Consider the following 26847-nt stretch of genomic DNA (forward strand, 5'->3'; position numbering starts at 1 on the left):
CCCAAGTCACTACCTGGAGAATGGCTGGGCATGCACCAACGAAACAGGTGAAAAATCTAGATGGCGTAAGAGGTGGGCACGCAGGTGAATTATAAAAGGAAGTGGATCTCCTCTCCTTCTCCCTCCCTGCCCTATCTCGCTCCTTCCTCTCCTTCTGTGCCTCTTCCTTGTCTCCCAACCCCAGATCTGGACATGCCGGGTGGCAGGACCAATGCAAGATCTACAGACTGGTGATATTCTTTATCCTCCCTCTCTCTCTATTCTGTGCCTGTATTTCCCCACCTGACAGGGCAGGGAGGACGCCGTGCCTGTTGTCCTGGGCAGGCAGGCACAGCCCTGAGGGTGAGCAAGGTCTGGCCTCCTCACTCAAAGCCAAGGGATCAATGCAGAAGTCCTCCACAGCAGACCTGTGTATTTTGTGCGGCTGCCAGTCCTGGAGCAATGTGGATCATCTCATCCTAGGTGAGCTGCAAAGCCCAGGCATGGAGAACATCTCCTCCAGAGAGCACTGCAGACCGTGGCAGTGCTGAGTGCTCCATCAGCAGGGCTGACTTAGCACTGGGATGTGCCCGGTCCAGCCTTGACAGACGCAGGTGGTGCTGCAACACCAGCCCTTCCCTCTGCCTTCTCTGTGGGTCTCCAGAGGGCCTGCCTGGGCAGCCTGGAAGCGGACTGAGGTGGTGTTTCCTGGGGGGCTGGGAGGAGCATGGTGTGGGAGCTCTGGCTTGGCCAGCTTTGGCTGCTGCGCATCTGACACACCCCCTGGGGCTCAGAAGTGTGGTGGGATGCAGGGCCCTGCTCCTCAGCGATGTCCTGTGGTTTCTCCATGCATCTGGCAACCAGAGTCTCCAGGACTCTCTCCCCACAAGAGGAAGCCCTCACAGCTGTCAGGGCCAGCACCTTCTATATAACCAGCTATAGCTTAATTATGACAAGTGGAGTAGATAGCAGAGTGTTTGACCACTAAATCATTGTCAAAATTTTCACATAAATAATAATTTAAACCATTGTCTACACTATCATTTAAGTAATCCTCAAACCATGGTCAAATCCCTGTATAAGAAATATTAAATTCTTGATTGCTCACTATTTGATTACTCTCTGATTTTCATTCAGTCATTGATTAATTACCATTAGATCATGATTTGGTCATTAATAAAATGCTTTTAGTTAGCCCCATAACAATGACTTCTCATAATAATTTCCTTGTGACACATGTACATTCACAGATACATTTCTCTTTACACACAATCAGATACAGCAAGTGACACTGTGACCAATCATGGTAGCACGACAGATGGAGGGACTGTCACACATAATGGTATTGATATAAATACAGCTGAAGACAAGGTTACAGATGTGGTACAGACCCCACTCCAGGTATGGTTACACCGCAGCAAGTGTGACTGGCTGAATGCTGGGTTCCCATTTCCTCATCCCACTGGCTGTGAGGGTTCTGTGGGCAGGGGCCGTGGTGTTCCCTAAATGCTAGGGCTGCTGAGATTCACAGGAACACCTTTGCTTTGGGGCCAGAGGAGTGTGAATCCTTCCTGGCATATCTCCTGCCCCACAAGGTGTTTCAGGTTGTAAAGAAATCAGAATGCCATCTCTGATGGTGTTAATTCCACCTCCCATGCCAAAATGCAGAGCAGAAGGGGGGATCTTGAAGCTTCCAGGCTTTCTGCTGCAGGGTCAGGACTTGAGAAACATTACCAAGATGGCTTTGCTTGAATTTTTTTCTTCATTTCACGCTCCTGTGCAGGTACTGGAAAGACAGAGGCAGAAGCCCATGCTAGTTCTAGCTCCTTCTTGCCAGCTAGCAAATTGCCTCTCAGCTGAGAGCATGAGTAGGACCCCATGTTACAACTTCTGAGTCTTTATAACAACTGTAAAACTATTCTGAATTAAAAACGCAGCACTGTTGGCACTTGGTGCTTTTTCCATGCTAAAGCCTCTCTCAGTTGGGAATGTCCTTCACTGTCTGTGGCCTATGCCCTTGCTCAGCAGCACTCATACAGCAACAGAACACCCATCTCTTCCTGCTGTGTTTTTTGTGTCCATGGGTTGTAAATCCTTTACAGAAATGTACTGCCAGCTGTCTTAGATATAGGGAAAAAACTGGAATGCTTTTTTCCTTGTTTCCTGGCTCCTCCTTTTTCTGGACTTCAAATAAAATTAACCACTATCAGAATTACCTGAAAGTTTTAAACTCTTTTCAAATAGTTGGTGAGGTTTGCAGGTGATGGATTGATTCCAGAGTGTGACTCAAATAAAATTACAGGTGACTAACAATAACACCCTGAAAATTGGCCATTGCAGACTTATTCCAAAGCTACAACAGGGTCTGTGCAGTGTGATCCGTGATATCCTCCTATTTTCTTTTTTCAAGATGGGCAGAAATTTCTGTCAAGAATAAAAAACTTGAGACTTTCCATTTATCCAGCAGCTTTTGGGTCCTGTGCAGTGCAAGGTCTCATCATCTAAAATATCTGTGCAAGAACGGTCGGTCCCTGGGGCACTGTGTGGCTTATTTCTACAGAGGGTGCTGAAGGCACTGGCTACTCCCATGGCTTTCACTGTCCTCCAGCAGCTGGAAGGAGAATAATTCATTTGAAGTTTGCTTGGAAGAAATCTCCAGCCGCAGAAAGTCCATTGGGCTCAGGCAATGATAGTGTGGGAAAGGGGCTGATAAAGGTGTTGCATTCATTGTCTTGTTTTTCAGAGGTGGCTGCTACCCAGTCACATGAGGTCCCACGGTGCTGCAGATGGGCAGTGAAGCCCAGGGTGAAGAAGGACCAACAGGTGCTGCAAGGTCCATGTGTGGTGACTTGTCTTCTACTTGATGTCTTACTCCCCCCTTTCTTTCCCACCCCTCTTTTCTGGTTTTTACCTCACAATTATTGTTAAATAAAATCCATATTAATGACTTTCACATATGGTCTCATTTGCAGTTTATTTGGGCAGAGGCATCTGGCACTTATCAGATGTTAACAAAGCCCATCCCTGAACAGTGGCTTCAAGGAGGTTTGTAACCCTCTGCTCCATCGTCCCACGTTGGCTGCTGAGGGAGAGGATAGCTCCAGCAGCAGCTGTTGAGCTGTCCCCACACCAGCTTCCAGGTCAACAAGAAAGTCCCCTTTTGCAGCCAAAACTCCTACAGGAACGCTCGATCTGAAAAGACAGGTTTTGGGGACAGGAGGTGTCATCCAGTACAGCTGGAAGAAAACAGCAAGTTTTTCATGGAGCCAGCCCTCCCCTGGGGGGGAATATGAACAAGCAGGAAGCAAACGCCACCAGAACCACATCCCTGCTCAGGGCAGGTGACTCCAGCTCCATCTTTTGTGTAACCCCACTACATAATGCCTTAACGTGCATATTTACAATCAAGTGGCCAAGTCCTGTATTTTACAGAGATAATGCTGCAGTGCATCCCTTTGTTTGCAGACACCACGTTTTGATGCCGCTAATTGTATGGTGAGGATTAATAAAACATGAAGTTTAAAAATGCCTAAATCACAGTGGGGGAGCTAATAATCTCTGCCAACAATAATATTTGCACTTTGTTTTCATCCTAACATCCAGCCATGGAGTGAAGCTTGGGCCAGGGAGCAGCACTACTGCTAATGGACTAGGTGAGGATTGCACAGGGATTCAGCTTGCACCTTGGGCATCACTTGGACATCCTTGGGATGCTGTGCCTGTGCCCACAGCTGGACCAGTGATTTAAGGCTGAGTTTACCAGGACTGAGGAAGGGAAGAGACATGAAGTGGCCTTTCTGCATGTGGAGGTGATATCTCTGCATGGATGTGTCTGTTCTGGACTAACACATATCCCGTGGCCAGCCATGGTCCATGCTCTGAGGACCCACCACCCGAGGGTGGGTGGCACGTCCCTTTGGGATGTCCCCTCTGGAAGGGCCAAATGGCCCTGGGCTCTGGTGCTGGGAAATTTGTGAACCACCAAAGGTGTAATTTGGCTTTTGCAGAGTCTGCCTGTGTCCCCACTCCCTGCTACAGCCCCCAGTGCCACTTAGCTGGCTTGCTGGGGCACCACAGCCTAGCAGCCCCTGGGCTGAAATTGAGGCTGGGGATGTGCTGCTTCCCTGGCAGGGCTCTTCCCATCTCTTTGCTGCCTAGCAAGCATCCTTGTCAGAATAGCTTATTTCATTCCAGAACAAAGTTACCTGAATACATTTGGAAGTTGTACTGCACTATCAGGGTAATCAGAATTTAATTTGATGCAGTCAAGGCTCTAAAAAGATGTTATCAAGAAGAACATCAAAGCTGGATTCCTGCACTTGGAAAGGCAACTGGAATGCTTAGTCCATATTTCTCATTTTATTGGACACTTTCAAAATATCAGTCTAAATAACAAAAAATTATTATTGAGAGTATTTTCAAATTAAAGTCTTTTGTAGATGAACAAAGGCCCACTTCCTTTGCATGTCAGGGACAGTCTCTTATTAAATCCTGCTAATTATACCATTTGTTGTGTCTAATCATTTCTGCACTTGCAGAAATTAAAGCTGAAGCTTATTTTTCTATGTGTTAAACCATGCTGTTCCTTGGAGTCCCAATTCTGCAAAGTGAGGATGTTCCCACTCAAGAAAGGGAGACCCTGTGGGGACAGCAAGAGGGGGAAAGGTGGGATGGGAACCTGGGCTGTTTCTTTTGTGCTTAGGTCTCTGTTACACACTTGGGACCTTTCATCATTCCCAGCTCTTGGGATAGCTGAGGAAAAGCTACAGCTCTTCCTAGTGAATGCAATCCTATGACAATCCCAGGTTTTATTTTCAAAGTACAATTTAAGAAGGAAGAAAGGTGCTACTGGGTCTTCTGAAGGTTGAAAATGTGACCAAAAGGTGACCCTGGAGATGGATGCTCCTTCTGGGGAGGTTTCATTCAATGGGGGTGAAAATGTGTTAGAGCACCAGTTGGGGCTGGGGCAGGTGATGGGGGAGCAGCGAGCTTGACCATTTTCTCTTCCACCATGATTTCTGTGCCATGCTCAGGCTGCCCAGTGTATGTAAAGCTGGTGGCAGGGGTGAGTGATGGTAGCCACTGCAGCCATTGATGCCCTCTGCCCTTTAGCTCCTGTTTCTGCAGACGCTGATCCCTAACGCCATCCCCTGCAGAGGGGACACAGGAGACAGCCCCACACCCCGACTTTATCCCTCAGAAATGTGTCGAGGAAGCTTAGGGGGAAAGGAGGCTCAGTCAACTTCGTTAGGGAAATAGTATGGATCTTGTGTTCAAACCTTTGAAGTGTTAATTAAAAAGAATTATGCAAAGGAGCAAGGATTTGAAACATTCATTTGAATCTCAATAAGGCATCTGTATTAAAAATAGCAGCGGGATCAACTACAGATACAGCAGTTTTGGAGCAAAACGACCCTGGCATCCTTGGTTCTGCCGAGTAGAACATTCCTGCCTGCTCCCTGCCCTGGATGGGTGCTGCAGAGCACAGCACAGCACAGGAAAAACATTTTGTGCCTAATATTTAAAGATCTTGAGAGTGTTTCACTTACAAAGAGACCCAGTGGGGTCTGGCATGGCACTAAGATGTAGAGCAAGGGTAGGTTGAGCAGATGTATGGGTTGGTATGGTGGGTGCAGGGCTGGGACCACTCTAGAGGCACCCAACATGGGGCACTGGACACCCCATGCAGACCAGACCTCAGCCCCCCACTCAGCACAGCCCCTTCCAGGGAAAACTGGGAGCAAGTGCTTCTCCAGCCCATCTCTTAATTAAAACCCCCAGCATGTCCTGGCCCTTGCTCATTCCAATAAAAAGAATCCAGGGTATTAATTACCAGAGCAGCGGATAACATCGTTAAGTTTACTTTTGCACTGTGCGAACCCCGGGGGAATGTCAATGCCTCCCGCCCTTGGCATCGGTGCTCCAAGGGCACGAGTGGGTGGGAGCCCCAGCCCGCACTGGGGGGGCTGTGCCAGGCCAGCAGCACCACTGGGGTACCAGCACCAAGACCCCAGCGCTGCAGAGAACTGACACCCTCAGCTCATTCCCTGCATGGAATGGGGTGTGGGCCTTCAGTGGTGATGGCTTAGCCAGGTAGAATGCCAGGGGGTTGCAATCCAGGGCTGAAAGCAGCCTTGAAGGGGAGAGCAAGGAGCTTTGCTGGGGCTGCAGTCCCACGGGAAAGATGACAGGAGGCAAAGCTGGAGCCACACTGCGAAATTCTGCAATGATTTCAAAGGCTGAGGCTGTAACCTCAGCTGCGGATTTGATTAAAAATGGATGAATAACAGCCTGACCTTGGGCAGGGCTCAGGCAGGCACACCCCCTAGACCCTTGCTGCCAGAAGCAGGTGATGCTCTCAGCCAAAACACGGTGTGTGGATAACCCTGATGCCTGCCTTTCCACTCACAGAGTGGGATTTCCATGGGTTGGGCCTCACCCGTCCCTTTACAATGCCTGAAGTCTCCAGAGGGGAACCCAGAACCAAGGGTTGGGTTGTTGGGTCCCCTTGGGATTTTGCTGGTATTTAGGTGGTATTTAGGATTCTCCACCCCCTGAACTCCTGAGCCAAAACCAGGCCCAGTGGCATCAGCTTAAGAAAGGGCCCTTTACTCCTGCCAGGTGATATGAGAGTGAGAAGGATGGGAGAAGTCAGAGCGTGGAAATCTCCTGGCTCTGCTCTCCAGGACACTGTTCAGAGGCTCTGGTTCAACAGCATTTCATTGCCTCTCCATAGCATGGAAATAATTCAATGGACCACAAGACAGCTCAAAAAGCCTTTTTTTCTGTTGCACTGGAGCAAACCCTTTGAGCAGTACAGCTTGAAAAAGCAGCAGGGCTGTGGGCACTTGGTGTGCAGTGAGGTGTGTGAGGTGCAGGTAGGCAGAGCAAATAGTCAATGTAAGCCATCACTGAGCCCCAGTGGGCAGGGAATGGAGAGAGAGTGGGCATTTTCCTCGTCTTTCTACAAATATATTTGGGACCTATAAATATCAGCTTGGGTTTTGCAGGGAATCCTTGCAAATTGTTTTACTCAGTAGCATATACCTTGCAAAAGAATCAACACTACATTGGGCTTCCTTGAAGCATGGCTCTCCTTGTAGGAGCTGGTTTGGGACAGGATGGAGTTGCTACAGATACAGCCCCAAGCCTGGTGGTCAATTTCTGAGTGCAAAATCTTGCTCTTCCAAGTGAAAATGATGGCTGGAGAAGCTCTTTCCCCCCTCCACAAATCTCAAAGCCTCCCACCCAGTTATGCAGATCCCAGTATTTTCTCCTCTAGGCTTTTCCTCATGTGGTTTTTGCATCTCCCAGCCCTACTCTGGGTGATGCCAGCCCCCTGCAGCCACACTGCTCACCAGAGACCTGCCTGGGAATATGAGGTGGGGGTAGGCTTCCAGAAACCTCCTGCTCTTTGATCTATAATTTAAAAACCATTTTGTTTTGTCTTGGTCGCTTTAACCAGCAATTTGCTACAGCGAAAGAACACAATACCCCTTCAGGAAGAAGAAATATACTCATTCTTTCAATTAAATTTCTCCTGACTTTACTAAAACTTTTCCCCTGTTCCCGCTTCTGAAGAAGCAGCTTTTCTCTTTTTTAATTTTATTTTTGTGATCTCCAATTCCACCGAGACAGAAGAAATCAGCATATCAGAGAAAACAACAATCCTTGTGATGCCCAGCAGTCATTAATTAACAAATTATATAAAAAAAGAGTTCTGCAGATAGGATTGTTTCCTGGTGATGTTGCCTTTTCTTTTGTTGGCACTGTGACAAGGAAGTCCTTTATTGCTGAGATAGAGCAGATTAAACCATCCCTCTCACACTGGATGGCTTTGTGTGGCTCTTTTGGTCCCCAAATAAAACATCCTGCCCCCACTTTTACCCTGTTGTGACAGGTTTCTTCCTTGATGGGAAAGAGATGCAAAAGTACATTTGAGCCATAGCACCTGTCCCCAGGCTGAACCAGGTCTCCTTTTCATCAGCATGAACATCCCCAGAGCACCTGAGCTAACCTGAGTGGGCTCAGTTTCAGTGGAACATCTATGGAACATCTGTTCCACCAGGTAGTCTGCCAGGTAGTACACCTCCTCCCTGAAGTCCGCAGCCCCAACTGGCAACAGCCCCAGATCTCCTCAAGTTGGCCCTGCTCTCCCTCCCACCATCTTACCAGGCTTCTCTAAATTTCAGAATTGTTTTGGCCTCTCCCTGTCCCTAGCTCTCATACCCCTGCTCAGGTAGGAGTAGGCTCTGCGGGGAGCTATTGGGGCTGAGCTCCCCGTTCATCTACTGGTGACCAAAGGTCACCCCATGGGTCTCCAACTTCTTTTCAGTTCATGGTCTCCAATGGTGAGGAGAAAAATGAGACCCCAAAGCCAGCTGTTACTGACCCATCCCCCAATGCTCAGCATTCGGGTCCCAGACTTGGGACCAGCTCTGCTGCAAGAAGGCAAAGGGCAAACAAGTTCTCTGGGCTGTTAGAGCAAGCCATCTGCTTCTCTTTGGCCAAAGAACCTTGGACTCTCTCTTTGCCAAGGTCTGAGGGGCAGCATCCTTTCAAAGGATCTGAAAAGTGTTGCCTGCAGCCTATTTGCAGTGGGGATGTGTTGAACACATGCTGGAGGATGCTTAATTCTCCCAATAGAGACACCAATCAGGTTCCTTTGATTGATCTGCAAATGCTCCCTATAAATGCTGGCATTATCCTGACCCAAGTATGGCTGCAGGCAGGAGCTCCAAGCTTCCCAAGCCTCTGTCTGCTGCCATGGGCACTGTGGGCCACAGTGCTTCCAGGGCACAGAGCGGGGGACATGCACAGCCACAGCACAGGGATGTTACATCAAAATACGCTTTTTTCCACCCTCTTTTTATTAATCATGCAGATTTCCCTGCTCAAGGGCCACAGGCTTGGGCAGGCAGTGTACCAGGGAAAGTGTTGGAGGGCACCAGCAAAAGCAGGACATGGAAATCTGCCTGTTCTGTGCAGGCAGCTCCCACATACTGTTCTTGGTGACCCAGTTAAATTAATTTTGCTGGGTGGTTGTTTTTCTGGTGAGGTGCTGGCTTAAAGTTAATTAGCCAAAAGATGCCCTGATTTCTCTCTTCACAGTAAGATCTGTTGTTTAATTTGTCAGCTAGTGTGTTCTCACATGCCATTCATGGTCCCAGGCACCACAGGTACGAGTTAGGGACCAGCTCTGCCCCCCCAGTGGGACCTGTCTTGCCCTGAGTATTCCTACTGGAAACCCACTGGGATTTGCTGGGCCTCTGTGGCTACGGCTACGAGTGCAATGAGTTTGAGACTTGATGACATGGAGAGTGACACACGAGATGCTGGGTGCTTGCATGTTGCTCAACAGCACAGAAAAACCCCCTTCTGTGCTCCTCCAGAAACTGGAAAAAGAGTGTTCCCTCTTAAAATGTTTTCTTCTCCCCATGGCCCTGGAGAGGGCAGATAATGGAGCAGCTGCCTAACACATACTTCCAGGGAAAAGTGTCAGTATTTCTAAAACTTCAGAGGTTAAAATAGTGTCAAGTTATCTTTAGGAGTTTTTCATTCATTTTAATTTGCCATTCGTCAACATGCATCAAGGAACTCAGAGGAGCATCGCTCACTCCTGGCGGGCTGCTTTCCCCATGCCAAGCTATGTTGTGCTGTGCCAAGATGTGCTGAACTGTGCAGGGCCAGGCTATGCTGAGCTGAGCTGAGCCAGGCTGTGCTAAGCTGAGCTGTGCAGGGCCAGGCTGTGCTGAGCTGAGCTGTGCTACGCCTCTGAAGCACCTCTGCTAATGGAGACAGGCTGAGAGAGCTGGGGTTGTTCAGCCCGGAGAAGAGAAGGCTCTGGGGAGACCCTAGAGAACTTAGAGGCCCTTCCAGTGCCTAAAGGGCTTCCATGAGAGCTGGAGAGGGATTTTGAACAAGGGCTTGAGAGAAAGGACAAAGGGGAATGGCTTCACACTGCCAGAAGGCAGGGAAGAATTTCTCTCCTGTGAGGGCAGTGAGGCCCTGGCTCAGGATGCCCAGAGGAGCTGTGGCTGCCCAATCCCTAGAAGCGTTCAAGGCCAAGTTGGACGGCGCTTGGAGCAACCAGTGACAGTGGAAGGTGACCCTGCCCATGGCAGAAGGCTCGGAACAAGATGGTCTTTGCGGCCCCTTCCAACCCAAACCATGATGCGATGTTGCGATTCTACACCATGCCACGTCCCGACGAATGCAGCCGTGCCAAGAGGTGCCAATGCACACACCGGGTCAGACCCAGCCGTGCCGACACCAACAGGTGGCGACACGCACCCACGGCACCCCAGCCCCGGCCGCGCCGGGGACGCGCCGGGGACGCGCCGGGGACGCGCCCGCGTGGCCCGGTACGGCTCGGCGCGCCCCCGGCGCGGCGTGAAAGGACTTCGCAGAGCTCCCCCCCGCCTTCACAAGCCCCCCCTCCCCGTTTTCGGGCTGGTTAATCCCGTGTGTAAAGGGCAGCCAATGGATGCGGCCGTTGCGCGGGGTTGGGATTAGCGGCGGGGCGAATGGCTGGCACTTTTACTGGGATTACAGAACAAAGAACTGCTCTCCCTGCCCGACTTGGGGTGTGGGGGGGGGAAGAAAAAACCAACACCCCCCCCCCCCTCCTCGGCTTCTTTTCATTCCTTTAGGCCCCTGTCGGGTTGTACCGGCTCCGCCCGGGAAGCGGCGGGAGGCGGCGGGAGGCGGCTCCATCCCGGCCCCCCGCCCGCCCGCCCCCGCCGCTCCCGCCGCTCCCGCCGCTCCCGCGCAGCCTCGCCGGGGGAGGCAGCGGCGCCGCGCCCCAACCGCCCGCGGTAAGGAAAAGTTTTGGCCTCCCCTCCCCTCTTGACGGGTCCCCTCTCCAGCCCCAGTCGCGGCCCTGGTGGGGGAGCAGCGGCGGGGGGCGTGTGGGGGTGCTGGGTGCGATGGGGCAGGGGGATATGGAGGCTGGGGCTGCGGTAGGGCTGGGGGTGCGGGGGTAGCGCTGAGGGATGCAGGCGGCAGCAAGATTCGAGGGGTGATTGGGAGTGTTAGGGCTGGAGGTGTGCAGGGCAGCGTTAGGGATCCTGGGGGAGGGTGGTGCTGAGGATGCAGCACAGGACATTAGGTAGGGGTGAGTGCTGGGAGACGCAGAGAGGCAGCAGGACTGCTGGAGGGGTGATAGGGCTGCAGGGGTGCTAAACGACATCAAGGCACGGGGGATGTCAGTGGGCAGTAAGGTTGCTGGGGAGATGATAGGGCTGCGGGGGCTGGGGGTCAGTAGGGTGGGGGGCGTGCTGGGCTCTCTAGGGCTGAGGGATGCTGGGGGCAATAGGGCTGCTGGGGGGATGGTGGGGTTGGGGGATTCACTAGGGCTGCTGGGGGTGGATAGGGCTGTGGGGGTGCAGTGTGGCAGCAAGGCATGAGGGATGTTGGGGAGCAATAGGGTTGCTGTGGGGGATGCTGAGATTATTGGGGCTGGAGGGATGCTGGGGGAGGAATGCCAGGCTCATCAGTGTAGGAGAGTTCAGGGGGGTAATAGGACTACTGGGAGCTGATAGTGCGGGGGGATGCCACAGGGCAGTGGGGCTGGGGCAGGGCATTAGGGTTGGGGGATGCTGCCGGGCAATAGAGCTTGGCAGGGATTCTGGATGTTATTAGGGTTGGGAAGGATACTGAAGATCTGTAGGGCTTGGAGATGCTGGGGATATTTGTGCTGATGGGGGTGTTGAGCTCATTGCAGCTGGGGGATCATTAGGGCTGGTGGGGGAAATGCTGGGGGTGATGATGAGCTTTGGGTTGGTGGGATCCATGGGGGCTGTGAAGGGGCGCCAGGAAGCAGTAAGGCTGGGAGGGCATTAGGAGCTGGGGGTGATAGTGCTGCAGAGGGGGGTGCAGGGAGCAGTAGAGCTGGGAGGTTCGACAGGGGATGTCAGGCTGGCCCTCAGTGGTGGCCCACATCCTGAAGGCATTTCTGTGACCACCACCTGCCCTGGCTGCGTTGGACGGTGCCAGGCAGGAAGGGGAGCTGGAAGCAGGGCTCTGCTGGAGCTCACCTCCTCTTTGCTGGTGTGGGGATTGGCAGCAGTGCTGCTGGAAATAGAAACACGGTGCTGAGCTGCTGATGCGCTTGGGGCTTCGGCCGGACTGGCACCGTGGCCCACGGCCTGAAGGAACAGGCATCCTCTGCAGGGGCGAGTGGAGGATTTTTGGTGCTGAGGGATGACTGTGATAGGGAGAAAGTTCCTCCCTGAGGAGCAGGTGCCCTTGTCCTTGCAGCCTGTGGGGCTGGCAGTGGGTTTATCTGGGATAAGCTGTAAATTGGAGTGATCCTATTAATGTGCCTTGTGCAGGAGTGAGTCTTGGACCCGGTGGAGCTGTGCAGGTAATCCTGGGTGTTTGTGGTGGGCTCTGGGAGAAGCCAGGCGAGGGCACTTTGGGAGGTGGTTGTGCCTCTGAGCCCCAGGGCAGAGCCATGGCACTAGCTGCTAGGGGCACTTTGAGGTTGGTCGCTCAGCCTGCTGCCACATCCATCGCCTGTCAGTGTGAAGCTGTGGACATTGGAACCACCTGGGGACAGCAGCGCGTGGCCTCGTGTAAGGGGAGCCCTCGGCTTCAGGGTGTCTGCTCTTCGTGCTGCTCCCACTGAAGGAGCTGGAAGTGCTGTAGCTGGGGAATAATCTTGTGGATGTGAGAGCCTTTAATTCTCCAGAGGCCCCCACAAAGCACCCAGACCCATTGAGCTGGTTGTCGCCCATCTGAGCCCAGAATCCCCTTCTGTGGAAGCTGCTGCAGCACTCGTTCTGAACTGAGAAAACAATATGAGGACCACCAGGATGAGAACTGACCCTGCTCGGGTGCTGAGGGCCATGTCCCAGTGCCTCTGCTGCAGCCCCTGAGGCAGAGCAGCTAGCCCTGGCACAGCAGCACGTGCTGCCATCGCAGCAGTGTCAGCAGCTGGTTGCGTGTCAGGACCGTGTGTCAGGGCAGTGTGGTTTTATGAACACCCGTGGGTCCCCTGCTCTTCTCCCTTTAGCCTTGCAGAGCCAGACTCACTGTGACCACCGGTGGCCACTGAGGGACAGGGTGCCGTGCTTTGGGGCTGTGCCACTGGTTTTCCCATGGGCCCTGGCTCTCCAGGCTGGCATGGCCTCTCAAAGCCACATTTTTGGGGTGACACACCTGCCAGGGATGTATTGCCATTCCATGGACAGGAGAAGGGATCGGGCAGCTGCCCTCACGTGGTGCTTGCAGAAGCTGAGGAATGATGCCAGGGATATGCTCTGGTGGCCACTGCTGCCTGCTCCTGCTGTCCCTCCTGAGAGGGCTTTCCCATCTCTGGAGGAGCTGCTGGTGCTGCCACTGGTCGCTGCTCATTCAGGTTTGCTAATGAGAAGCTGGGGCAGATGAGCAGGAAGCTGCTTAAGGACACGTTTAGCAACCTGGTTCTATCTGCCTGGGTGAGACACAGTGCCCAGCCCTTCCTTTCACAAGAACCTTGCATGGGGCAGGAGGTGACAGGAAAGGTGGGCTTTGGGGCCAGCACAGAGGGCACAGGTCTGGCTGTCCTACATGGTGTGCATCACATACGGATGTGATGTGACACACTGGAGTGATGCTCTGCTTAAAGGAAGGAGAAGAATACCAAACCCCCAAAGTCCCAGGCCAAAACACAACCTCTGGCTACTGGAGTTAATGGGGGATTCCCGTCTGCTTCTCCCACAGGAAATAGCTCAGATTTTTTTTGGCAATTATCGATGCCCTGTACTTCCTTCAGGAATTTTGTCAGCAGCACCCCAGCAGCCAGGCTGGAGGAATGCACAGGGACTCCAGCTGGATGTTGGCTGCAGGGCTGACCCCTGGGCTGGGTGCAGGGCTTGCTGCTGGCTGTCCCCACCTTGGGCCGTGGTGTCAGACGTGGTTATTCTGCGTGCTGCCAGCACCCATTTGCAGATGCCTGTGGTGAGTGGAGGTGGTGGTGGCTTGTCATGGAAGGAAATGTGTGAATGGATCCTGCTGCTCCAGGATGACTGGGCTGAGGTGCAAGTGGTATGTGATGGTTTGGGGAAGGGGCATGATGAGCAGATGAGGGGCTGTGTTACTGTTCTGGCTTTGCTCCCCCAGCCACGAGTGTGTGGCTGCGTTAACACCTTAGTGGTAATGACAAAACTTCTTCAGGGCTTTGAGGGGGGAGCAGAGGTTTGCCACCTCCAGAGACCTTCTTGAGGACAGGAAAGGACCTACTGGGAGCCCCTCCCGAGATGGAGATAGCAATCTGTGAGCTAAATATGTACTTATTGGCTCACTCATTGGGAAGAGCCCAGCTGGAAGCTATGGGGAAGGGCCTGGTGTCCATCTGGACTGTGGCCAGAGCAGTGGGGCTGGAGGTAGAGAGCAGCCCCAGCTGGAAGTTTGCAGAGGAGGTGGCAGCTCTTTGCAGACTGGAGTGAAGCTTCCCAGGGCTTTGCTGTGCCCTGTGGCAGCCCTGTCCCTTCACAGGGCGCGCTCAGTTTATGTTTCTGGGAACGTTGTCTTTAAAAAGCAGTCAAGAGCTGCAGGAAGCTGCTGTGGCCCCAGGTGTGCTTTAGGAATTTTGGCCATGGGGATTTCTGGCTTGCTGTTCCATTTCTACTTGGTGTAACCCCCTTGGTTAAATTTGCTTCAATTCCAGGAGCAGTAGAGCACTGGGCTGGGATGTTTCTGCCAGAGATGCCCCAAATCAGCTGGGGCATGTGGGACCATCTCATGTCCCATGCTGGTCAAGGAGCTGCTGCCAAACACCACCTTAGGAGCTTACCTAGGACACAGCAAGGCTCTCCTTGCTGTGGGAGCAAAGGAAAGCATCCCTTGAGGTGAGATGCTGTGGAGAAAAGCACTGGGTACATGGACCCCCTCCTGAGGAGCAGACTGTGCTGAGCAGTATTTACATTTGTCCATGCAAACAGCTTCTGTGGGAGTTTTCTGGCTTCACGTTGTCTTGTCTCTGCTCTGTGCTGGTCTAGCTGGTTTAAAAAGGTAATTAATCTGGGTGGAATGAGTGGGGGACCAGCGAGGAGCATCACGCTGCTGCTGCACAGCCATGTGGATGTCATCGTCCTTTGCCAGTGTGCCCCTCCTCAAAGCCAATCTCCACCTCTCATATGAGGGCTGGGATGTCCATCTTAATTTTCTTTAAATCTCTAACATTAAACAGAGCAAGTGCCAGTGGGTAGGTTGGTGTGGACCCAGGATGGGTCTTGGAAATGTGCCATCTAGAGCCCACCTGCATGCCTAAGACTTCTGCCCCAGGAGATGGAAGAGACAAGCCCAGATACCTCCTGCCCATGGGTGACATCCCCTGTGGGGTGTGCTGAGGTCTGGCAGTGCCCCTGAGCCATCCAAGTGGGTGTGAAGAGGTGGCTGCAAAGGCTTGTGGTGGGCGCCACAGACCTGTTGTTGATCTGTTCCCACAGCCCCACAGTTAAAACCTGGGAGCCCAGAGGGTGCTTTGAGGTGTAGATCCCACTGGAGATGGCTGGGAAGAAAACTGCTGGGCAGGGCGTTTTTAACCATTTTTAATTTTTGGATAATTTCTTGAACTTCTTTGTGATGCGTGTGGATGCTGGTCGCTGCCACGGTTGTGTGTCCTGCTTGGCTTGGTTTCTCCTGCAGGAGAAACCTCCCACTGCAATGGATGCACAGAGGTTGCACAGACTTATGTGCTTCTGAGAGAAGAATATGGAGCCTGGGCCTTGATGGGCAGCAGCACTTTTCAGTCCCCCTGCAAATCCCTGGATGAGCAGGATGGATACACGGGATCCCTGCCATGGGTTGTGCCCGTGGTGTGGCGGTATAGGAGCCCTTGGCTTCCTTCTCCCTTGCTAAAAACCTTCTAAGTTTTTCAACAGGTAACTGTTGTTTGGAAGAACATAGAGGCAGTTGGTCTGGCTTAGGGAAAACTTAGAATGGGAGTCTTCCAGAGCAAGATGACACTGGAAACAAAACTTTGTAATGGGTGAAGATCTCCATGGTTTTATCTGGTTGCTGTGCTGGAAGATGCTTCACCCACCTTTAATGGGATGAGTGCATCTCTGTGCCCAGGTTTTGGCAGAGATCACATTCTGTCTTTGGCTCCAGCTGTGTCTGGGTGGATGTCTCCAGCCTGGGAAGCCACCTACTACTCAGTACCTGTGAGAGGTGACCTTGCCTTGAGGCACTGGCTGCTCATTTGCTGCTGGGCTCCAGCGTGGTAGCCCCAGAGGACTGGCCCTGGGCAGTGGAGACAGCTCTGGCCATTGCACCAAGCTGGAGGTGGCTCCCTGGAGGTGGGCAGAACTCCCACGCTGACAGGATACACAGATGAAAGGGACAAACCCAGCCCTGCTGCTAATTAGCAGCAATCCTTATGCCAGGTATTAACCCTGTCCACTTCATAAGGGCTCGGTGCCCGGCAGCGTGCGTGGCACGTCGGTGGCACCGTGGCACCAGGACCAGTGCCAGCACGGCTGTCACTGAATGCTGCAGGATGCTGAGAGCTTTTGGGTGAGGCTTGAGACGAGCTGCTGGTCCTGCTGCAGGGCTGAGTCCCCAGAGGGACGTTGGTGGCAAGGGTAGGGATTTCCCTGGATGGATGCTGCTGCTTGGAGAGTCACGAGAGGTACCGTAAAGGATGGGTTGCATTCGTGGTAGGGTGGATACTGAGTCCTGTGGGGTGGGTATTTTGGCATTGGTAGGATGGGGCTGTGCCCACTGTGGATGTGCTTTGGGATCTGTTTGGGGCTTCCACCAAAGCTACACTGCTTCCCACTGGGCTGGATTTCTTCTTGTTTCACTGCAGGGTAGGAGACAGGGATGGAAAAACCTGTAGGAAAGGCAGGATTATGTCTCCCTAATTAGTAGGGGCCTGATTATCATTTCTTCCCAGAGCTCTGGTAATGATTAAATATGTGGGAATTATCTTTTATTATTTGTATTGCATTATTATTTAGAAGGCTGGGACCCTGTTTGCTGTGCAGACAGGGAATGACAGTCCTTGCCAGGAGGAGGAACGCGGGCTCTGGCGTCCTGGTCTGGGTGGATTGGGGGTTGAGCTCTGTGTGCCCGTGGCATTACCCAAATTGCTACAGCAACTCCCCACCCCGGCACTTAAAAGAATTTAAAGCATTGAATTGTATATCTTTTTTCTTGCATGTGACTCACATCTGTTTCAGTATGGGGGAAAAAATAGTGTATTACTGTGACCTCTAAAATCACGATTTATATAGAGATTTTAAATTACATATATATTTTTTTGGCACCAGGATTGTCAAAGCCCAGGCGTTGGCCACTGCTTTTAGATGCTCTGGCTTTATTGTTGGAGGGCTACAATAAAGCAATCTTGTTAGGTAAACATAATGATGTTATGAGCCACCATCTGCTGAAGAGCTGCTGCAGGGAGCAGTGGGAGCTGCCTGCTGTACTGCTGCTCCCCTGCTACTTCCTGCTGGCTGGTGTCAGATGTGTCCTAGGAGAAACGACTGGCTGGTATGGATGGAGAAAGGGCTTTTGCTTATGGCTTCCTCCCTCTTAATCAGCTGGGACATGAGCTGTTGAGCCCTTCCACCTGGTGAGGACCAATCCCCACTGGAGTGCAGTGAGGCTGGTGGGGTGATGGTAGGGTCACTGGCCAGCTTCCCAAAAACTGGGCCACCACATTGCTGAGCTGTGGAGATCCAGATGTGTTGGAATGCTCTGGCCTGTGAGGAGACACCACAAGATGCCACCAGGTCCCTGGGTAGTCCCACAGAATCATCCTTGCTCCTGAGCAGTGGGACACCATCCCGGTGGCAGCAGGGACCCCCACAACCCCCGGCTGCAAACTTGCAGTCACTGGCATGAAGGATTGCATTTGGTCGGCAAAATATGTGAGGAACTTTGCTTGTTTAAAATGCCTTTGGGGTTTGGGTCTTAAGTAAACATCCTGGTTGGGGTTTAGGTTGGAGGTTTTCATCCTGGGAAAGGCAGGCGTGGGGGAAGGGAGCTGCACCAGTGCCCTGAGCCTGCATGCACCTTCTGACAAGGTTAAAAATTGGCTTCATTAGAAGAGGATCACTGGAAATAAATTGCTCTGCACCCTTTAGGGGAATTGCTGGGCTGTAATTTCATCTTGTCTTCCTGGGGAAAAATGCCCAGAAACCCTTTAAGTGAAATTGCAGCATTTTACCCTGAGCTAGAGTTTGTTATTTTTGCCCCCCAAAATGTGTTTACCTTCATGCCCTCAAATGAAGTTCATCCAGGATCTTGAATCATGGAGCCATAGAATGGCTTGGGTTGGGAGGAACATTAAAGGTCCTCTTGTTCCAGTCCCCTGCCATGGGCAGGGACACCTCCCACTGTCCCAAGTTGTTCCAAGCCCCATCCAGCCTGGCCTTGGGCACTTCCAGGGGTCCTGGGGCAGCCACAGCTGCTCTGGGCAGCCTGTCCCATCAAAGGTGGGGGGTTAGCTGGGGTTCACTGCATGTGCCAGGCTCCTGCCAGCCCTGCCCCAGCTCCTGGGGAGATGCCAGGCTGGGCATCAGAGCCCTTATGAAACAGCACGGCCCAAGCAGAGTGCCCCAGTGCTGGTACTGCAGATCCACAGGCAGAAGCAAGTGGGTGGTGACCTTTAACAGGACATTAAACATTTATTAAACCTGTCAGAATTAGTGTCAGGCTGTTTTGGGGGTTTTTGTTTGTTTGTTTAAAATGAGAGGGGAGAAGAAAGACATTTAAGAGACACAAGCATGACTGGTGTTATGAGCTGGTCAGCCTGATGCATCCAGTCCCACATGAGGTCTCAAAGTGAAAACCTGGCTCTGGGATGGACCCAGCACCCACCTGTGCCCTTCCCAAAGCTCCTTGCTGGATCCTGCTGCATCCATTGCCCCCACCTTCATCTGGGCCCCTCAAATACTTATTGGTTAGGTGGGCTAATTTTTCCCCCCACCTGTCTAAAGGTTTATTCCTTTGGAGGGTGGGAGAGTGAGATCAGCCCCACTTCTCACTGGTACTGTCTTCCCACAGCTGCCCACCAGCTTCCCCTATGCCACCCATCTGAAGGTTATGTGCTCTTTTGAAAACTTCTTTGTTTCCCCACATTTTCTGTTGTAATTTATGTACAAAACCACTGCTTGTTGAAAACCAAGGTCTTCATCTCTGTGGGAATTACACCTGCAGAAATCCAGCCCTACTGCTGCCTGCACGAGGCTCTCCATGGTAAAAGGCAGCTCCAGTACCACTGCTGTAATGTAAATGTTTCCTCTCTTCTCACATCTGTCAGGGGTGATGCTTGGCTCCCCTCTGCACCTCAGTGCTCGCTGAACATCAGCTGCTCAGGATGGGGCTTGAACCCCAATAAATTTTCTCCCCATCTTCATTTATTTCTCTCTCCCCTAGCAGCACAGGGTCCTTGAATATATTTCTTTCTCCTTTTGGTTAATTTTTTTCTTTTTTTTCCTCTGAGCAAGATGCATATTTCAACACCTGCTGACCTTTGAGTGTGCCATGGACCTGATGTGGTGATGCCAATGGACAGAGCAGAGAGTCTGTGTCCCACAGGGCCAGGGGTGCCCGTGGTCAGGGCTGGCAGTGCACTCCTGGAAAGGGCTATTTTTAGCTCCTGGGCTGGTGCTGGGTTGCTGTCAATGCATTTGAGCACGTAGGCGTCCTTTATTATTTTGAACATGATCATTCAAAATAATGTGGAATTGTCTCTGCTCTGGGGAGCTGCTGCTGTGGATGCTGCAGAATAAGGCTTTTGCATCCATGTCCAGACTGGATGGACTTTGCTGTGGCATTGTCCCCATGGGCCATGGAAGCTGGTGCCTGTTGGCAGCTTGAGCTGGCACTTTGGAGGTGCAAGACCAGGAGAGCAGAAGGGAAGATGTCTCCTGGCAGGGCTGCAGGTGAGGAGAGCAGCAGGAGGGTGCCTCTCTTCCTAGTGCTGGCTGATGGCTTCCTTGTCTACACGTGCTGCCCCATGGCTCCACACTCCCCAAAACCAAAATTGCAGCCACTGGTGCATACAACATTGCTTGTCTGTGAGCCAGGACACATTGCTGGGGTCTCTCTCTTCTTCCTCCTCCCTGTAACAGTTTGTGCCTGGGTCTGGTTCAGGGAGTGCTAAGTTGACTCTACACCCCCAGTGTGTGCTCCCTGCCTGAAAGCCATTGTGATACCTATGGAAACCCTTCCTGCAAGCACCATTCCTCCTAACCCTCTGTGCTGTGGGTTTTCTGTCCTCCCCCCTTTACTAACCCACTTTTTCAGTGATGCTGTGATAGGCATTTAGGCCCAGGAACTTCCTTCCCAGTAATGATTTTGCTGCACTTTGGGGTGCTTTGTGTCCTCAGTAGCAAGGCAATGGACATGGGGGCTGGGGGAGGTGCTCATGGGGATGGAGCAGTATCCCTCCTTGGAGTTCTGATATTTGGGGGGTGGGGGGTGGTTTGGGGCTGTGAGAAGTGCTCCTGAAGATGCTGGAGAGATGCAAGATGACACTCAGCTCCTGGGCAAAGCCTCTTCAGCATGGCTGAGCTGGTTTCTCCTCCCAGTCCCAAATCACTGGCCCTGGGTAGAGGTTAAGGTGCTTCCTCCCATCTTGAGGGAAAACAGCATTTTGCTTTGAATCAGTCTTTGGGGCTCTGTCTGGGTCAACAGGTTATCAGAGGATGAGGCAGAGTGGCTGAAATAAATCCTATTTACATATTTAGCTGCCTGCTATGAAGTAGTTCTGTGTTTACCTGCCCTGGCTGCACGGGCAGCGAAGAGCTGAGCACAGCATTCACCCTCTTGCTGCACCCCTTGCCTTTTACTTCCCACCCATTTAAGAGGAGCTGGTTGAGGAATGAACTCACAATGCCAAGGGTCCAAATGTAGGTGTTGTCCTTGCTGTGGGGTGGGGATGGATGAGGGTGAGTGTGCTGCTTCCTGTACTTCTGGCTGAAGCGAGAGGTAATGAGGGGGTTTTGGTGTTGGGGTGATTTGATGTTTGGAAATTCTCATTTTTTTATTGGTTTCTGCAAGTTTTGTGGCATATGAGGCTGTGGGGGTCCTGACAGGGTTTTGGTCTGGGCTCAGCAGTGTCCTGAACTGGGGTGATGGAGAGGCTGAGTTGTCTCTGGTGGTACATCCACTCCTTGCCCACCCCATGCATGATCACATTGAAGGGTTCCCATTTTTCAACTCAACAAGCCCGTGTACAAAAACTAAGCTGTGAACCCCAAAAATAAGCTGTGAACCCCAAAACTAAGCTGTGAACCCCAAAAATAAGCCTTATGCTCTCTGCCTTCCCTGTCACAAGGTGCTCTTCCTTTAATCAGCCCCCAAAATCTCTTTATTGAGGGCCTAGACCCACCCTCCCTGGTACATCTCCTGGAAGCATCACCATCCAGGAGCTAAGTCAGCATCCAGCCACCTCTCACATGCACTCTCATGGTTTCATGATGCAGATATATTTATTTTCTTTTATTTATGAGGTGCCTGATCCAAACTCTTCGTTTGCCTGCAGGCAAGGAACCAGGGTGCCTTATGGCTGCTTTGGCACCCCAATCCTGCCCTGGGCACCCCAGGAGGTGGTGGGTACTGGACCTTGGGTGCTTATTTCCCTGCCCCTGCATCTAAAGTAGGCTCTGAATTTGGGACGCTGCTTCTCTTGGCGCTTTGTCGGGCACCAGAGCTGCCGATTAAGGGAAACGTGCCACAAGGCAGGTTTGCTTTGCAGGATTAAAAGCAAATAAATATTTATGCATTATGCAAAGCAGCTCTGATAAGATATGTGTGTCATTGGGAATTTGAAGCAGTTTCAACTTGGCCCTGAGATGAAGGGGTGTGTATGTCGATGTGGTATGGGGGCTTAAATGGATGTTTCTTCTCCTGCTGCAGAAAAATAAAAATAGAGAGAGAAAAACAAGGGATTTCTTGCTTCTTGGGCTGCTCTGGTCTTGGGTTTCACCATCTCCTGCATCCTTGTATCTTTAGCTGCAAAAATGGAGAAGAGCCAGGGAGAGAGAGCAGTGCAGGCAGCATTTTGGATGCAAATATAATGCTGGCCCCGCTCCTAATATTCACTGTGTTTACACGTAAATGCAAACAACTGTTGACTTAGTTTCAATAGATAATGTATTTCATAACACAATGGAAATGAGAATTAAGCTGGAATTTAGCAGGAGGGAACATGTGTTTCTGCAAGACCTTGGGCTCTGCTGGCCCCATGGTGTTGGAGGACACCTCTGCCAATGATTTCTCTGGCTAATCCTTTCCAAAACAGTGTGAGAGGACAGGGCAGGGCTGGGGGGCTGCAGGTTCAGGGAGCTGAGCTGACCCACTGGCAGCCAGGGGTTATATGGACCGGGGCTGATGTGGGCCAGTTTCTCCCTGGGAAAGAAGGGCCTCGTGTGCTCTGGGATGGGTCGAGGTGTCAGGGAAGGGAAATGCTGTCCCAGGCTGCCATGTTCGAGCCTGAGTGATGACAAGTCCCGGGAAGGAGGAGGTATCAACAGCTAGGTCACCTTGTCCTGACGTGACTCGGAGCAGAAACACGTGGGAGAGGACCTGCCTTGTTTTCGGGCCAGATCCTGGCCAGCCCGGAGCCATCCTCGCGGGGCTCCCTGGGGCCAGCCCTTGCATCAGGGCTGTCATCAGAGCCACTCCCACTGCATCTGCCCTAGGCTGGCACACTCCCCACCCCAGTGCAGTCCAAATCCCTCTGGGAGCACCAGGGAGACCCTGGCAGCACAGCAAACCCCTCAAAGGCTGTGCTGTCCTGCCTGGGTGAAGGTACCCATGTCTGTGCACGGTTCCTCAAAGTCCCCAGGGCCAGAGGTGTTGCTGGGGGGTTGCAACCAGCAACTGTCTCTGGATGTGGGTCTGTCCCATCCATCTGTCCCTGGCTAGCTGCCATCAGCACAGCAGGGCTTATGGCATTCAGGGCTCAGTGTTAAAAAAAGCCAGGCCTTTGTGAATGTGGGGGTAACCACACATCTTGTGGTGTGCACCCAAGATGTATCAGACACTGGAAAGTCTCCCCACAGGAGCTGTGGGGATGGTCACACTGGTAGGGACACCTTGCTGTACCAGCCAGTGGGGTCCCTGGAGCTGCAAAGCAGGATCTGGTGTTGCTGCCCCAGCTGGGATGCTGGGCTGCCCCCTGCCATCCCCAGTGGCTTCCCTGTCTTGCCTTGCCACGGAAGGTGATGTCCCTGCCTGGGCTTGGTGGGAGCCGTGGCACCCGCAGCTGTTTGGCTCTGGCGGCAGCAGTGACACTGAGCCTTGGCAGGGTTTGCATGGGAAGGGCAGGTTTTGGGGCTGGTGTCATGGCCAGAGGCTGCTGGGGAGGAAATGGGGATCCTGGCTGGCTGCACCTCCCAGGCAGCACTGTCAGTACCTGCCTCACTCGACGGGTCACACCAGGGCGGGGGCACGCTTGGCTTCACCCAGGACTCCTCCAGTGCCAGCGTGAGTCACCTGCCCCGTGCAGGGTGCCCAGTTCTGGGCAGGCGCTGAGGCTGTGGGTGGCGAGGAGCCGCTGGCAATCGCTCTCTACACACACGCTCCCAGCTGTGGGGTTGGGACGACCCAGGACCCGCTCTCACCTTTGTGACTCATCCCATAAAATAAAGTGAAACAAGGGAGAAGAGAGCGGGGAGCAGACAGGAATGGGAAACTCAGGGAATGGGATGCTCCCATCTCTGAGCCTCCTTTCATCCCTTTAAAAAGCCATTTTATTTTTTTAATGAGTTTATTTATGTAGCCAGCCTGGATTAGCAAACAGCCCATCCTGTAACACATGGAATACTCAGTGCTGAGACACCAGTAACCAGAGAGAAATACTAGAGATAAAATTAAACATAATGAGATTATGTGGCATCTCTCTGTCAGGGACCACCTTATGCAGAGCAAACTAATTGCCTGTGCAGAGCAGAAAGTGGGTGATGAGCACTGTCTGGGAGCTGGGGAGGGGCTGCTGCCATCAACTGCAGCTTTGCTAAAGAAAAAAGCATTGGGGTTGAGTGCTGAGGAGCAAGATGAGGAGCCCAACAGCTTTTGGGGAACTGGGATGGAGCATCCTCTGGCCAGCCCTTGTGGACTCATTGTCCCCAGCAATGAGTTGCTGCTGCTAGGTTTTTGTGTATTTGCAGTTTGAGTAGCCTTTTGCTAGATAATAATTAATAAAAAAATAATAATTAATAATAATAATCTGGGGCAGTGTCTGGTTAGATGGACAAGGTGGACGTGCCAGTTGAGGCAAGAGCCAGGATATGGCACTGAGCACTGTTCAGAGAAAGCAAACTCCCTGCCAGTGTGTGGGGCCAGGGCTGCAACACCAGGGGCATCAAATATATGGGATTTTTCCTTAATTTAGTGGGGAGAAAAAATATTTTTAAAAAGCCAAAAGCATGTGTCTGTGTAATATGAAATTCTAGTTAGGCTCTTAGTGATTTCATGGAAAACAACAGGCTTTTTATATTGGCTCTTGGGGTAGGAAGAGAGCAGGCTAGAATAAAGATTTACAGTCTTTGGGAGATTAAAGGCCCTTGGTACATTGTTCAAATACCACGAGATTAGTTTCCAAGGAGACGGATACCAGTTGCCATAGGCACCGGGGGCCAGGAATTAGGATTGCGATTTTTTATCCTGATCACGCAACCAGTAGCTGAATGCTGTTAAAACTGGGCTTTAAATAACCCCAGTGTTAGTGCATGCACTGCTGAACCAGAGGCAGGGAACAGAGTGTGCTTTCCTTCCCCCTGCTCCAGCACCCACTCAGGCATGCAAGGACCCGGTGCTGATGGAGGGTGGAAGGGGGTACAGGGCTGGGAACCCAGGTTGGTGCAATCCCAAGACCAGCCTTGCTGGTTGTCCCATGGCTTCTGAGTTCATTCCACCTCATTTTTTTCACTGAGCAAGGGATTGCCAGCATCTTCTTGCAATAACCAGCTGTCATGGTGGTGCAGGAGCTAGGGATCCTCATAGATCCAGGGAATCAAGTGGTTTGAAAGGGACCTTAAAGGTCACCCAGTTCCACCCCACCCCCGGCATGGGTAGGGACACCTTCCACTAGACCAGTGGGATGTACCAAGGGGTAGAATTATCAGCCTGCTAATTTTGGCTTCCCCATGCCACTTGCTTCTGGGAAGTGCAACCTGAGCCCTGGCGTTTGAGGTGCCGGACCTGCGTCTCTCCTTCTAGGAACTGCCAAGCAGAGGGCTTTTGTACGGGAAGGGGTGCTGAGCTCCCTGATGCAGGCAGAGTTTTTGGGGCTGGGCATCCCCCTGGGGAGGGAGGCTCAGCTCTGGGAGCTGTGCAGGCACCCAGGTCCCTGTGGCTGGGTGGTTCTGCTCACCCACCAGCCACCCTGAAGCTCATCTTGGCCTCGCTGACCCCAGCCATTCACCCGGGGCTGCTGGGGCAGGATCCAGCTTTCCATGCGTGGTGCTTTCAGCATCCCTCCCTGCCATGGTGGGAATGCTCCAATTAACACTTTTTTTCCGCCTTGTTTTTCTTTAAAATTTCTTTAATAAATGAAGAAGCAGTTGCTGGAAGCAAGAGCTTCTGCGCTTGCCTGCTGTGAGATTGCAGCATGGAAACTTGTCTGGAGCTGAGAGCAGTGCTGCTGGAGCTCCACAGGCACAGTGATCCCCCTGCAGCTGCCATGCCATGGAAGTGTTTATCCTGGGGGAGATGAGATACAGCTTCTGAAGGGCACTTGATCCTCTTCTATCTCTCTTTGCACTAGACAGAAGCCTACTATAATTTTATTATATTATATTAAGGTATGCACCTCGGCTAGGCTTAAGGAAATCAAGGTGGCAGCAGAATGCAATGCCCTGGTTTGAGATGGAAAGTGAAATTCCTGTGGTAGACACTTTTCCCTGTGGGAGCCCCCAGTTTTCTCTTTGCTTCTTTTATAAGGGGGACTAAACCGCAGCAGGTGCCAGATTATCCAGGAAAGCAGAACTGAGGCAGTGAGGCTGGTGAACGTTGTAGTGCCTGTGTGTATGTGAGGAGGTTTTCCAGCAGATGCCTTGGGATTTTTGGGTAAAATAAAACAGGGAAGGAGGTGTTTGGTCATGAGAGCTTGCTCTGCCCTGTACTAAGTACTTGGAAGGAAACAGGCAGGGGAGATAGAGGGTTTGGGAGAGCCAACAGAGACGGTGAGGTAAGAGCTACAGGCACAGGAGGGATGTGGGCACTGCTTTGTGCCTGCATGCTCACTGTGCCAGTAGCACCGTGGCCCAGACTGCACCAGAGGGTGTTTGCCCCCCAGCTCTGCTGTGTTCAGTCTTTGGAGAAAGGTATCACCTTGAAAAGCTGATATCAGCCTGACATCTTTCAGTCCTGGAAAAGCTGCAGCCCACAGCTGGGACAGGAGCACTCTCTGCTGGGTTCAGAACTGGCTGCATGGCCGGGCCAGAGAGTGCTGGTGAGCGGTGCTGCACCCAGCTGGGGCCACTCACCAGGGGTGTCCCTCAGGGCTCTGTGCTGGGGCCAGTCCTGTTTAATATCTTCACTGATGATCTGGATGAGGGGATTGAGTCCACCACCAGTAAATTTGCAGATGACACCAAGCTGGGAGCGCGTGTCCGTCTGTTGGAGAATGGGAGGGCTCTGCAAAGGGATCTGAACAGGCTGGATGGATGGGCAGAGTCCAGTAATATGAAGTTTAATAAATCCAAGTGCCAAGTCCTGCATTTTGACCACAATAACCCCTGCAATGCTCTGGGCTGGGGCGGTGTGGCTGGACGGTGCCCAGGCAGAAAGGGATGTGGGGTTACGGGTCAACAGTGGCTGAACATGAGCCAGCACTGTGCTCTGGTGGCCAAGAAGGCCAATGGCACCCTGGCCTGTGTCAGGAATCGTGTGGCCAGCAGGAGCAGGGAGGTCATTCTG

General features: G+C 52.3%; 1 protein-coding gene and 1 long non-coding RNA gene across 2 annotated transcripts in view; both read left to right on the forward strand.

Moving 5' to 3' along the window:
* The first annotated feature begins 14 nt into the window (after positions 1 to 14).
* On the forward strand, positions 15 to 2883 carry LOC119709974. The gene is made up of 3 exons (XR_005259465.1): positions 15 to 47; positions 290 to 462; positions 2723 to 2883. It is a non-coding gene; the product is annotated as an uncharacterized LOC119709974 (long non-coding RNA).
* A 7760-nt stretch (positions 2884 to 10643) lies between these two features.
* The window catches only part of GTF2IRD1 (GTF2I repeat domain containing 1), a 78328-nt gene continuing 62124 nt past the window's right edge, over positions 10644 to 26847 (forward strand). Inside the window, exon 1 of the mRNA XM_038158046.1 lies at positions 10644 to 10796. The gene's annotated coding sequence lies outside the window, so the exon portion shown is untranslated. The remainder of the gene's footprint in view (positions 10797 to 26847) is intronic.

The sequence above is a fragment of the Motacilla alba genome, chromosome 19 (assembly GCF_015832195.1).
Source record: "Motacilla alba alba isolate MOTALB_02 chromosome 19, Motacilla_alba_V1.0_pri, whole genome shotgun sequence".
Classification (NCBI taxonomy): Eukaryota; Metazoa; Chordata; class Aves; order Passeriformes; family Motacillidae; genus Motacilla; species Motacilla alba.